General features: G+C 39.4%; 1 long non-coding RNA gene across 3 annotated transcripts in view; it reads left to right on the forward strand.

Annotated features, from left to right (window-relative positions):
- The window catches only part of LOC116183208 (uncharacterized), a 65,528-nt gene extending 53,342 nt beyond the window's left edge, over positions 1–12,186 (forward strand). For 2 of the 3 annotated variants that reach the window (XR_014951262.1, XR_014951267.1), the window contains one exon: positions 122–12,186. This is a non-coding gene — a long non-coding RNA (uncharacterized LOC116183208). The remainder of the gene's footprint in view (positions 1–121) is intronic. The other variant, XR_014951266.1, reaches the window with a different exon arrangement.
- Positions 12,187–13,842: the final 1,656 nt, after the last annotated feature.

Here is a 13,842-nt window from a genome sequence, read left to right on the forward strand (position 1 = left end):
GGGTTATACACCATGACTACCCCATGTCAAACTCCCTCCCTTCTCTAGGCAAAGACACTTTGATTAATCATTATACACATTTTAAAGCAGCTCTTAAGCCATATTGACCTTTTTCATGCAGACACTAGAAGACCAATAGAGTGCAACAACAGAAGGATGGAGAAGACAACTTCCAGGGCTGGATCTGTGGGTCTCAGATTCAGTCAAAGAAAGAAACTGAGACCCACATGGATCCTCCTCATCACCAGGGATGGGAGAAGTGCTGAACAGCTGAGACTTACAGCAGAATCAGCTGGTGATTAAGCAGCTGAAAAACGGTGAAGAGCTATTGAAAAATGTGAGATGCTCAACCAGCTGCAGTCCTTGTGCAGGGGAGGACTGAGAGAGTAATTTATCCTGTGGATCCACAGCTGTCTTCAGAAGATTTAACCTTTAGGACCATCCTTCCCCGGATGCCATTCTCTGATAGGAAATGGTTTGGAGGCAGAACAATTCTTCACAGCTTGGGCATTAATCCACAGCTCCATGAGGAAATGGATAAGATTTGCAGGATGATGGCAGGAGCAGCAAAGAGGACACTGTAGGACTGACTAGGGTATCAAACAGCATGGTAGGTTCTTTGACTGATTAAAAGGTTTCTCTCAAATGTTATTTTGATGTGAAATTAAGTTTTCAGCAAAACAGTATTTTTGTAAGTACTGCCTGTGTTCTGCAGGCAGCTTTGATTTCTTTATTGCTTGAAAGAACTACTTAGAAGTTTCCATTTTTGTAGCTAAAAATATGCCTAGAATCTAACTTTCTGTGTGTTTTAACTGAAAAATGTATTTTCCACCAGGAAAAAAAATCGAACTTTTTTTCTGCTGTCTATTTATCTTCTATTTTACAACAGAAAAAGTACATCTATTTGCTTTTCAAGGTATGTATAAGCATAGATAGAATAAATGCAAAATAGAATAAACAGAATTTACCTCACTTAATAATAAGTACTTCAGCAAGAAAAAATCTTCCTTAGATGCTATTAAATGCAATGAAATTGCCAGCCACTCTGTTACCTCTAAGGGTTTGGATCACTTTTCTCAGTAATAGACTTCACATTTTCCCTTAACCTGTAGACAACTGAATTACCTTCTGACTGTACTTTTCAGGAGTTACTTAGATGCTGGATAGAATGACTACAGTTTTGGGTTCTAAATGTTTCCATATATAGAAAACAAATCCATGCAATTCTGATCTGCTTTCTCTCACTAAATATAATTTTTAAATTTTAAATTTTGAAATTTTAATTTTAAATTTTTGAGTTTTTAGTTTTTTTACTATCAGGAGATCCAGGAGTTTTGAAGTCCTTTATCCACAAAGCAGGAGTGTATTCCCATGGACAAGATGCACAGATACTGCTGGCCAGGCCCTTGCTGTGAGTTTTCACGGCTTACAGCACTCAGGCCATGCTGCAGTGGTTTTGATTTTCAGCAACAGAACTATGAGGAGAGCAGTCTGTAATTTAGAAATATTTCTGTACTGCAGAAAGATTTCACCCTTCTTCACATTTTTTCCAAATTTAATGCAGTTTTTTCATAACTTTTCCTGCCTACCGCTTCATCACTTTCCCATTCTGATGCTTTCGTTGACAGCTCTGCTTTTCCAACCATACCTACAAATGCCTCCATAAACTTTTCTCTCTCCCTTATCACAGAGGGCTCCAGGCAGCAGCCAGTCCCAAAATACAAAGCCAAGAGAAACACACAGTAAGAGCTCCAATTTCTTCATGTAGGAAATATAACAGAAATGTAATATCTAACCACAATAGGGCAGAACTATGGCTTGAAACACGTTCAAACCTGATGCAGGGAAAACAACAGACTAAATGCATCCCTTCAGTCTTAAATGCAATCCCAAGATTCCCCTCTAGCACACCTTTTAGCTCAGTGTTGCCCAATTCCCTGTCCCAAAAGTTTAGAATCCTACTGTCTGTACTATGAGCCTTGGTTTACAACCAGCACTTCTCTGATCTCAGCTTGTAACTATTTTGGGGGAAAAAACCACCAGAAACAAGTTTTTCTAACTGAAAAGACATAATCTTCTCTGGCTTCCTATTCTGGGGTTGTAAGGCAGTATGCTACTCTTTGCTATGTGTTTTGATCTATATTTTATGTCATCTGAGAAAATAGAAATGTAACAATGAAGGCAGCAGTCACATTGCCTCTTATACAGCAATGAAACAAAAATCCAGCATACTAATTAAAACTGGCAAAAACTGTGGGTCAAGGGAAATCCTCCAAAAAACAGCCCATTGGATGGAAAGAAAGGTCCTGCAGGAATTGCTCGGTGTGAACACCAAGTGGCATCCTGGGAATTCAATTTCCCTCTCTGGCACAGCAAGGCCACATAATGTGCTTTGCATGAACTTACCTTTCACTGCAATTCATACCAGCATCAGCCCTAGGATAAATCCTGGCCTAGTCACTCCATGGAAACATTTGCTTTGAAAGTTAGCACTGTGAATTCACTCCAGCAATTGGAACTTGGTTTTGCAACCTGTGCTGGATAACTTTCACCCATATTTATTGTCCCATCTCTTTTTTATTTTCTGCCCACCCATCTCCTGCTTCAGACAGCACCAGGGAGAGTAGAAAAATAAAAATTAGGATATCTCCTCAGTGCCTTTAGGTGGTCTAAGAGCAGGAGATGGCATTGCAGGCAATGGATGGGTGTCCCTCCTTTGCCAGGTCGGCAGCAGGCAGAGCTCAGTCCTGCAGAGGTACAGGGGTGGAGTCAGGAATCAAACTGCCTGCCCACTGATCTGGATATTGGGAAAAAAGCAACTGGTTTCTCACGAGGGAAGAAGACATATCACATCCAGTTTTACATCCTTTTTCAGAAACTGAGCTGTATTTTTTTTGTTGGAAATTTAGGCACCCATTATATTCCATCTTTTTCAGCTTATTATTTCTTTTTTAGGCAGTTTCTCATCAAAGAGTGTCCTCTGTGTCTGTTATTGTTTTCTTTTCTTCCTCTAATGGAAAGCTGCTCTGAACTCTCAGCCAAGATGGGGATAATAAATACCTCCAAATGATCGTTCTTTTCTTAGGTGCAGGTGGGAGCTCAGTGTACCAGCACACAGTGTCTGCTAATAATTTTATGCTGTGCGTACTGTATTCACATTAATAAAAAAGGTGGGATAATAATCTTCAGTGCAGTTTGTGGGATCAGTCTTAAAACTTGGAAAAATAAATGTATTTGCAAAACTCATAGTACTAGTTTGATTATTCTGTTAAATCAGAGCTGCTAACCTTGTGCTGTGCCTGTACACTTGGACCCTGGATTACCACTAGGAATATAAGAAGAACTGGGAAACTTCAAATCCTTAAAGTTAGCTACAAGGCTGGTTTTAGAAAACTGACCCTCTCTAATCGTACTTGAGCACTACACATGAACTCTACATTGACTTAAAGAATAATGCAAGACCCAGGAATACTGGTTCAATACTGGTTTATTATTGCCATAACACATAGTTGGAAATAGCCTATCACTCCATACAAATAGATGGTTTGTAGCATTTTATTATGGTACCTGGGTTTTAGCTGGGATAGAATCAAATTCTTCTCAGTAGCTGTCACAGTGCTGTGGTTTGGATTTGGAACGAGAATGGTGTTGATGGCACACTGATGTTTTGGTTTTTTGCTAACGTGTGTTTATTCTGAGTCAAGGATTTTTTTTTTTTGTGTGTGTGTGTGTGTCATGTTCTGCCAGTGAGGAGATGTGCAAAAGAAACTGGGAGGGGGCATAGCTGGGACAGGTGACCTGAGCTGATCAAAGGGATATTCCATTCCATGGAAAGCCATGCCCAGTATATAAACTGGGAGGAGTTGGCAGATCTGGGCTCAGGAATGGGTGTCTGGCATTGGTCAGTGGGTGGTGAGAGATTGAATTGTGCATCACTTGTTGGTTCTTTTATTATCATCATTATTATTATTATCAATCACCATTATTACTGTATTTTATTTTATTTTCAATCATTATGTTTTCTTATCTCAACATGCAAGTTTTACTTTAAATCTCCTCCCCATTCCACCAGGTTGAGAGAGAGAGAGAGTGAATGGATACATGGGGTTTATTTTACACTTGGACTTAAAACCACAACGTGGTTAAATGAAATTACAGCAGAAGAAATCTTCTTTTTGCAGATTCTTATGATCTATGATTCTGTCTAGTGAATGTGACAATTTAGAGGTGTATCATCATTTGAATATTTTTTTAAATCTATAATAAAATCATAATATTAAAGACTAGGCATTCTTTGTATCTCTCACAACTTTTGCACTTTCTTTCCTGTTAAAGGCATATTTTTCCCTGTCCTGATTACTTAAGCAAAATGCAAAGTTTTCATTGCACTTTGGTCTTGGTTTTCTCCTAATGCTTTTCAAGTCTTTGCTTTGCCTTCACAGAATTTCCAAAGCAGCACCTATGTTTGCAAAAGCTGGATGTTTTGGGAGCTGTGCTGTAACTGTACTATTCTTTCCAGCAGTAGTGTTAGTATATTGCCCTAAGTCTCTCAAATGGAACAGATGCAATTCCACATTTTGTACTCTAATTTCACAGTCCAAGCTCAGTCACACCGTTCTGATAAATGCACAAAGTTTTCAACAGGCTTCCATTTTAACTCATATATAAAAAATATAGCATAAGAATAATCTAAGTTTTTTCTCTACTAATGGCAAAATGAAAACAGCTAATTTGTAGAAGATATTTTTTTCCAGAACATATATTTCATACATAGCCTCACTAAAAGGGATGTGATGATAAAAATACCAAGAGAATACTATGGGCCATAAAGAGCAATAAGATGAGGGAGTTGTTGTTTCTAATTTTTTTTTCCTTTTATTCTTTCCCAACAACTGTCTCATTACCTGCTTTCATTGTCTTGTAATTCTTTTTAAAACCTCTAAATCGTGGGAAAGTATTTCCATATTCTTTCCCATGTCTGATAATTCGATGGCAACATTATCAGCACCTGGTGTCTTGTTGTTCCTGAGGTCCTGATTGCCTCTTGAATCACTTCAAAATTTAATCCTTCCACAAATAGCTCATGTGTCTGGGAGACATATTTTTATTCACTATTAAACATCTCCCTGTAGTGGACATATAAAAGCACTTTTCCTTGCCCTTCTGTAATTGAGTTTTTTATAATGAAAATGATTCCTTATTTGTTCTTTATCAGACATAGACATGGTTAATATCCTCTCTTCCACACATCAATACCCTTATAAAATGTATTTATTTTACTGATCTTTCTAACCTAATTATTTTTTTTTCCCAAGCCATGGAAGTATTGCCTTTCCACTTTCACTGCTGATCTCGAGTTTTCTTCTGGCTTTAGAGTGTTTCTCATCTGGAGTTCAATTCTGATTCTGAAGGCTCCAACATTTCTATATGTCAATCTCAGCTGTTTTTCTGCAATCTTTATCAAACCATTTTTTTTTCATTATTTTTGAATTTGTTCCTACTATCTGTTCTAATGTTTTCTTTGCCATCTCCTTGCAGAGTTCCCACCTGGTATCAGTTTTCTCATAAACATCCCAAAATTTTTGGAAGACTCCAAACAATTTTAACTTCTGACCAATATTCCTCTCCTTATTCTGGATTCTCCAAAGAGTTTTCTTCTGTGTCTCATCTGCTTTGTTTCATTTTGCTCAGTTCTTGGTTGGAGGCAACAATTTTCCTGTAGTACAGAGCTCACCTGCAGCCAGATCCCCGTCTCTTTCTCCTGTGACTTTAACATTCTCATCTGAACCCCACAAATCTTCCTTCCCTTCCTTAGGGTATCAATCATCCAGGAAAACACTGGCAATTTAAATAAACTTACATTTAATTTTTCAGAGAACCAATCTTGTATTTTATGATCAGTGAGCTTCATCAGAAGGACACAATGTTTCCTGGTGCCTTCCCTTAAAACACAGGTAGGAGTGCAGAGAGAACAGCAAACCCAGTTGTTGCTGACAGCAGTGTCCACCAATCATCCAGGTCCCATTTTATTCTCTGCAGTTGCTCCTTCACTGCATAAAAGTGCCAAACTTCAGCTTCAAGAGGTTTGTTTCCTAGTCCTGTTCATTATTTCACAGCTGAGATTATCACAACTAAGAGGTTCCTGAATTTTGTAAAGTCAAAATGCTGGATGTTCATATTCTCCTATATTATTTCCACAGCTCAGATTATTCAGCAGAAAAAAAAACAAAAAAAAAAAAAAAACAACCAAAAAAACCACAAACAAACAAACAAACAAACAAAAAAACCCAACCAACAAAAAAAAAAAAGTGGGTATATGAAGCTTTTGGTATTTTTTCCATTTCCATTTCCATTTTCTTGGTGAAGGGACCAACAATGTACACAACAGCCAGTTTGCAGGAACAATTTCCTTAGGCTAATCATTATTCTTCTGTATATCTGACTTGGATAACTTTGGGCACTGCTGCAGCAATCCAAAATATAGGGAAGAGGTACTGGCAAACAAAAGCCTAAGGGCTGTTTTAAACATTGGCTAGTACATGCTTTTGCACAATACTTTGTTCTATTTACTAACTGAAGAGTTAATTCACTCTGTAACTGAATGTATTAAAATTCTAAACATACTAAAGTCAGCAAAATGTAATTAGGAAAACAATATAGCTGAAAGAGGAAGGACAATCAAATTTAAAGCAAATAATGAAGAATAACTTCACATTTATTAATTTTTTGTAAACAAAATTTAACTTAAACTGCATCACTTTGAACCTTATTTAAAGTCAGACTGAGTGTGTGACTATATGCCTAAATCACATTGACTAAAATAGTTGTGCCCTCTTACAAAGCTGATCTTGGTTCTTGAAGTTAATGGAAGTCTCCATAGTGAGTTTATTAAAAATTATGTTTAACACAACCGGGATGATGATCTGCCCACTTGCACCCAGTGGGGCTTTGGAAGAAGTCTCCCAAGGAAGGTGAGTTCCATGTGCCAGGGGAGAGGGGACCTCGGTACCTTAGAGCTCGTGGTGTTTGACCACTGTGGATCCATCCTGCTGATTCCCCCCAGCTCCCACCAGTGCACAGGAATCACAGTGCCTCACCTGCCTTGTTTTGTGTCCTAACAGAAGGTTGCCTTGGGAAGAGATGCTGAATGGTGCCTTGGCAAGCCCTCCCAACCTCTCAAAATGTGTAAGTACTACAGTTAATAGCCAAGAAAACACAGACTTACACTTGAAATCTATGCAGCGAAAAAAGACCAAAATTCTCATTCTGGCCAAAGAAAACCACAGGATGAGGCACTCACGTGTCAGGGCATGAGGGCACCAAACACATAATCTCTTGAATTTCAGCATTCTGAACCAGATCCTGCAAACCACTGACGTTGTCTGAGCCTCCTCTGGGAGCTGTTGCCGCACTCTGTGGGATCTTTGCCATTCCCAAACCATCTTCAGCCAAGCCTTCGGCTGGGTGGGGAGCAGGGGAACCACACCGAGCTGGGCTGGGCTGGGGGACCAGGTGGGCTCAGGGCCCCATGGCCCCAGGAGCCACCTCTCTGTGCTGGCACCCTGAGCTGGCTCCTCCAACCCACAGCTTGTGTCCAGCATGAGGAAGAGCAGCACAGGGGAAAAAACCCTGCAAAACTTCCTAACACCTCCTCTTTGGCCATGGAAGCTCCTTTTTATTTTTCTAACTAGAGCCAGGTCATTATTCAGAAGGAAGATTGCTTAGAAGAGAGGTATGCCCTCTAAAAAACAGTTTGTGGACTAGTTGACCCTATTTCTTTTCAGAGGACTTTTCTCAGGGATTTAAGAATTAAGTATAGCTGATGGGATATCCTGGGAATGCTGTTTGATTGGGGAACAGTTTGTGTGGTAAAATTATACAGTTATCTTTTTCTAGTGTGCTTTCAGGGTGATGATCCAAGTTTAGGACTGGAAACTTTGTATTTAGGAAATGAAAAATTACAAATTGTCTTTTTTTTTCCTCCTTATGAAATAATCTGAAACAGGGAAGCAGATTTTGGGAATTTGTGCTAATATAGCTATTTGAAGGGACTTTACCAAGGAGGCTGAGTGCTGAAGACTGCCTCTCCCAGAGCAGAAGATATCCTTCACTCCTCAGCATCAGAGAAAGTTCTACATAATGATCTGATTTTACACTACTTTGAGGAAGTCACAGGAAAATAAACACAGAAGCATCCCTGGCTTAATTTATTTCTAGTGAAGCTTATATTTTTCTGTGCTTCATTCTTACCCAGACATAGGCCTTAAAGAGTAAAAACTTTCCTTAAGGTAGCACTAACTAAAACTAAAGAGGAAAATATTTTTTTAAATATTTTTTAAACGTTTTTCTCTGGAGATGGTGATTCCTGAAAGCATTTCCTGCAAGATACAGGAAATATTCACTTTGCATTAGGTTCCACTATGTTACTTACTCATATAAAGTCATGGTTGGGAAAGTGCTCTTTCTAATGAAAATGAATAAATGCTATGCCAAGACCTATTTTTCTCTTTTCTATAGACACACAGAAAACTTTATTTCTAGTGGTGGAATACACAATTTTCAAGAATGTATTGAAAGATCAGAAGGAAGTAAGGCAAATATTTTCATGATGTCTCTAATTATCCTTCCAATTTTGTGTTTAGCTTTCCAGACCTGAGACTTTAGGATCCTAAAATAGAAACACATTAAACGAAATATGGTCTTTACCATTAATTAAAACACTGCACTCTTAGAAAATTAGCATTTTTGTGGTTTTCTGTTGATTTAGGCAAAAATTAAGTATTATGGTAATATTTGTTTATTTCAGGCAATGGGCAGAAAAAGTGACCTATTCTTACAGCAACCTGGATAAAGTCCAGAATGTCTGATTTCCAGCTCACTGTAACAGCACTCCAAAAGGCCAGCTAATTTGGATGAACACTGGCATCTTAATATTTATTTTCCATATAGCCTCAGCCGCAGGTCTTTCGACGTCACAACTTCCTCAATGAACTAGAAACTTCTTGTTTTGGCTCACAACATTAAACAATTCATATTGTTCCATTTCTAACAATGTCTTTCCTGGTAAGTCAAGCCCAAAGATAAGCCATATATTAAACTTCAGGCTAAAACACTGTGTGCCAGTGCAGCCAGCTCACCAGCAGGTTGTGGGTCCCTTTGTGCTTAGGTGATAACAAATCCAAGGATGGTCAGGCTATCTGCTGGCAGAGGCAAACCCCTCATTCAGCTTCTCAACTACTTTCACTCCAGTTGTTGTCTGTCCTTTCCATTTAGACTGTAACCTCTTAATTGCAGGGTCCTTCAGCCCCTCTTTGCCTATTGCCAGGAAGAGGGAATCCCAGTCCCAGGATGGGTCTCTAGGTGCTGCTGTAACACCAATAATAACACATGCTGCTGCAAATATTTTTCCAGATATTAAATCTGTATCAGGACTGCCTGATGTCTGTGGTTCCTCGGAAAGAGGTGGACAGAAATATCATCTTTTCTGTTGACTGTGGTTCTGACACTGCAGGACTGGTGTCCAACCCACGCCATATCCCACCAGTGTGAACAGCTTCCCTCCCCTGTACTGGGGCATGAGAAGGATCTGCCTGCCCCAGAACCTGCAGTCCACATTTCAGGACACGAATGCTTTGATCAAACAGAAGCATGGCATATATATGCCCCTTTTAGGCTGGTGTATGAGGAATTTAGTCCAAAACATGACCACTGCTTGCACCTATTTCCATACCTATTAAACTGCCAGACTCCTTGCTATCAGAGGAGAAATAAAGGAAGTGTTATTTGCATTAGCTCGCCACACATTTGTGTCCTCAGCCGTGTCAGCAAGTTAGTTAGTTAGCACTAGTCTAGCACTAGTTAGCTCTAGTGCTTTGCACATTACAATTGTAAAATTGCTAACATAGCTCAGCTCTGCTGCAAGCCTCCCATGACTTTGGGGTTAAAGAAACTGCAAATTCATCTAGCTTTCCTATGACTTTTATTTATTTATTTACACATACTGTAGAACTAGAGAAACAAAAGTAACAAATAGCCAAGTACAGTGAGAGAAAGACAGAGTGTGACACTAGCTGGGCAGGGAAAACAAGATATTTGGTTGCCAGTTATGCATTTCCTTCTATCTACCTTTTACTGGAGTTAAACCATCTCACCTGTCTTTGTAGAAGTGCTTTGAGAACAATGGAATGAAATAGCACATACATCTGTGTATTATTAGTACTATAATTGTTGTTATTATTGCTATTGTTATCTACAGCAAAGAAACCGTGTTTTGTTTTCTCACCGTGTGCTGATCATGTCCTCTGATAATCTTATTATGAAACTGATAAAATGCAACTTTCTGACCCCACTCTGCTCTGATGACTGACCATTTGGTTCCTCCAAATAGCATTGTTCGAAATTATATCAAATGACAGTCAGGGTTTTATATTATCAATCTAAGGACACATTTGGAAACAAATAACCACAATATCTCAAAGTGATTATGGCTACTGCATCCACATAGTAACAGCCAGGCTGAATTCCACTCACATAATATGGATGTTCTTGCTCATATAATTAAAATTTAATCAGATTACAGAGTTTTTAGGTTCACATGGAAAATAAAATCACTGTCATGAAAGAAGTGGTCAGTGAAAATCAGTGTGGGTAACTAGAGGTACTTACTTTTTCATGTTTAGGGTAGACTTCTTCTGACAGCCTCCTAAGCAGACTGTAGAGGTGTTCAAATGCTCATGAGAGCAATGAATTTATACAAATACCTCTGAAGTCAAAACTCACAATTTGAATTTTTATAGCTGTGGATGGGGCACAAAAAATAAAGAACTAGAAGGCTTTAAAAACAAACAACTACAAAGCAACAAATGAGTGAATAAACAAATAAAAAAGGAGGTGGGGGAAGGCCACTCAGAACAAGTGCCAAGTTATTAATCAGGGAAGCAAGAATTTTGCTTTTAAACTATTTTGTCCTGGTATAAAAATCTCATGGTCATACAGCCACCAGAAAACCATTTTTACAGTCTAATTTTCAATACAATTTTAGGCGTTAAAAACCAAAGTGGAAAACAGAAGACTTGAGGGAAAAATTGTGTTGGGTTCAATTTTGGAGAATTCTTAAGAGCAAGAAAATGGACCTATTGTTCAGTGTGCTTTCATACCTCACTTATGGAGAGGACTAGCTACTTTCTGAGGGGAAGTACAGGAACACTTATGTAAATAATTACCAAATCATCTGCCCACATATTTTTTACCAACTCCTCTACCCTCTCCTACATTCACCTGCTCAGAGAAACAGCATGATATTTACCACATTTCCAAAGTTTTTAAAGTTTTATACAACTAAAAATCTCATGGTTTCTAGAATTTCAAGTCCAGTTTGATTTGTATTTAGTTCTTGCTTCTGTTAGTACTTTGCAACTGTGAGTGTTAGTGGTTGAAAAAGCACTAAACCCATTTCCATATGTGTGGATCTTATATATTCTGCCTTGCTTGAGTGACTCCTCAGTCTGGTGTTGAGTGAGGCACGAGACCACCCTTCCTTTGCCCTCTCTGAGGCAGTGCCAGATGTGGAGGTGCTGAGTGCTGGCACCTCTGCAGCCCTGTCTGTGCAGCCCAGGCTCTGGCTGCCTTGGAGCCTGGTTTGCCCATTGGTGAGTGACAATGACCCTGGCCGTGCAGTGTCACCAGAAGCCCTGATGGGGCAAGTGCCAGCTGGTGCCCACTGTGGGCCCATGCTGCCTCTTCTGAAACACCTTTGGATTCGGGGATCTCCCATCCTCTCCCAAAAAGAGTAATTCCAGCATGGAGTTGGCAGTACCCATGTGCTCATTTGTGAATCTTGGCATACCAACACTCAACATCTCCTGACTTGGAAAGTACTTCTTTTCTCTGACCCCTTTCATGAAAGCATCCTATTTTCTGTTTAGAGGTTCATCAGTTCTTGCTGCCTCCTTGGCTTTCAATGAGGTTATAATCCTGTAAAGGGTGAAATTCTCAATGATTGCAAGGAAATCTACAAGGAACCTGCAAAGTGCTTTGACGAGAAGGTGGGAAATGAATGCAAATTAGTGTGTTAGCATGACAAACAGTGGTCCTAGTTTTAATAACAGTTTGCTTTTTATTCTCTGCAACTAAGATGACACTGCTGTTTCTCATTTTTAAATAATAAAAGAAAATATAATCAGAAAATTTGTTCTCTCCATGCATAGTTCTGATTATAAACAGCTACAGAAGAAAAGGCAAAATATCAGGCCTGTTCAACCCTATCTGTGAATCCAAAAGGCATGTTCATCTACAAGTGTTCATTTTTCTTACCTGTCATTCTGAGGTAGATATCAAGTGCTGGTATTTACTCAGCTCACTGACTGTGGAGAAGCTGCTCAAGAATTGGTAGAAGTCCCATTTTTTCCCTGATACCAAAAGCTACAGTCAGTCCCAAAACTGACTGACTATTAATTACAGTGAACTGACTATTAATTACAGTGATCAGAGAAGGGACAAGCTCCAAAGATCTGTGCAGGACCTGCTGTGCTCATAAAGTTGGTTTTGCAATCACACTTACATTTGTGGAAGTTGATATTCTGGAAGGAGAGACTCATAAGAGGTGTCCTTAGGTCTATGCCATGCTCAGAACTTTACTTATTTATAAAGCACCTCAACTGCCTTTGAACTCTATTTGGTCTTTAAATCTATTCACAAAACAAGTGTGCATCATAATTAACAATTCAGCCTTGGCACAGGCACCCAAGTTGATCAGAATAAACAGCAAAACTATCTATATGGTGAGCCAGACAACTTCAGCCCCTCACCTGTTCATGGTAGGGGAGCCCATTTATTTGAATTTCTTTCCCAGTGATTTTACTCGCATGTTAAATCCTTAATCAATTAAGCTAAGTAATAATAGAAGTTTGTAATGTCATATGCCTAAAACAGCATCAGGAAGCTGAATTGATCATTCATGGATTTAATCCTTTGTTTTTCTTATTGATTTAATTTTAAATAAAAGTGAATTGTGAACTGTCAGTGTGTCAGAGGAAGGGAAGAGAAGCACACTCCCAGCTATGAAGTGTAGAGGAAGCACGAAGCAGACCAAGAGCTGACACCTTAGATCTGCAGAGGCTGCACTTCCATGTACTTAGAGAAGAATGCCTAAGTAGAAACCTGTCTGGAGGCTGACCTGTCCTGCTTGGGCCACATTGATGAAGACACTGACTTTTGAGTTATTTTAGCAAGCAACCTGAGGCTTTGAAATCCTCTTTCCCATTTAGCAACATGTTTCCTGGTCAATAGGAATCACCAAGCTCAGTTATACTCTCAGTTGTGTGTCCCAACAGGTTCTAGCTGATATATAAGCCCCAGCACCTCTCCTGCACCAGTGATTTTCATGAGTATGGGGGATGCTGCAGCTGAGGAGAGGCAGAGGAGCAGCTGGAGCAGCATCAGGCTCTGCAGCCTTGGAGGAGGTGCTGCAGCCATAGAGGGGCTTCACCTTGATGCCTGCAGTACTGAGAGCCTTTAGAGAAGCACTGAGTCTGAAATGGGATTTTCTTGTGTCCCAGGGAGGAAAAAGATTTTTCTATGAGAGTCAATGAGTGCAGAACCACTCTTAACTACACTCGTAACAGAAATGCTGTTTCATAACACCACTTTTCACAGCAAACACTACTTGCTTAGTCACTATCACACTCAGCCCTTGCTACATTATATACTTGGCACTTTTTATGATTTATCTACCTCTGCAGCTCCTGTACTGGTCCTCATTGATACAGTGATACAGCTTGAAGAGGGCAATAGCAGCACACCAAACAATGGATATTAATCTCATATACTAAAATAAAAGCCTTT

The sequence above is a fragment of the Lonchura striata genome, chromosome 2, assembly GCF_050655825.1.
Source record: "Lonchura striata isolate lonStrDom1 chromosome 2, ASM5065582v1, whole genome shotgun sequence".
Taxonomy (NCBI): Eukaryota; Metazoa; Chordata; class Aves; order Passeriformes; family Estrildidae; genus Lonchura; species Lonchura striata.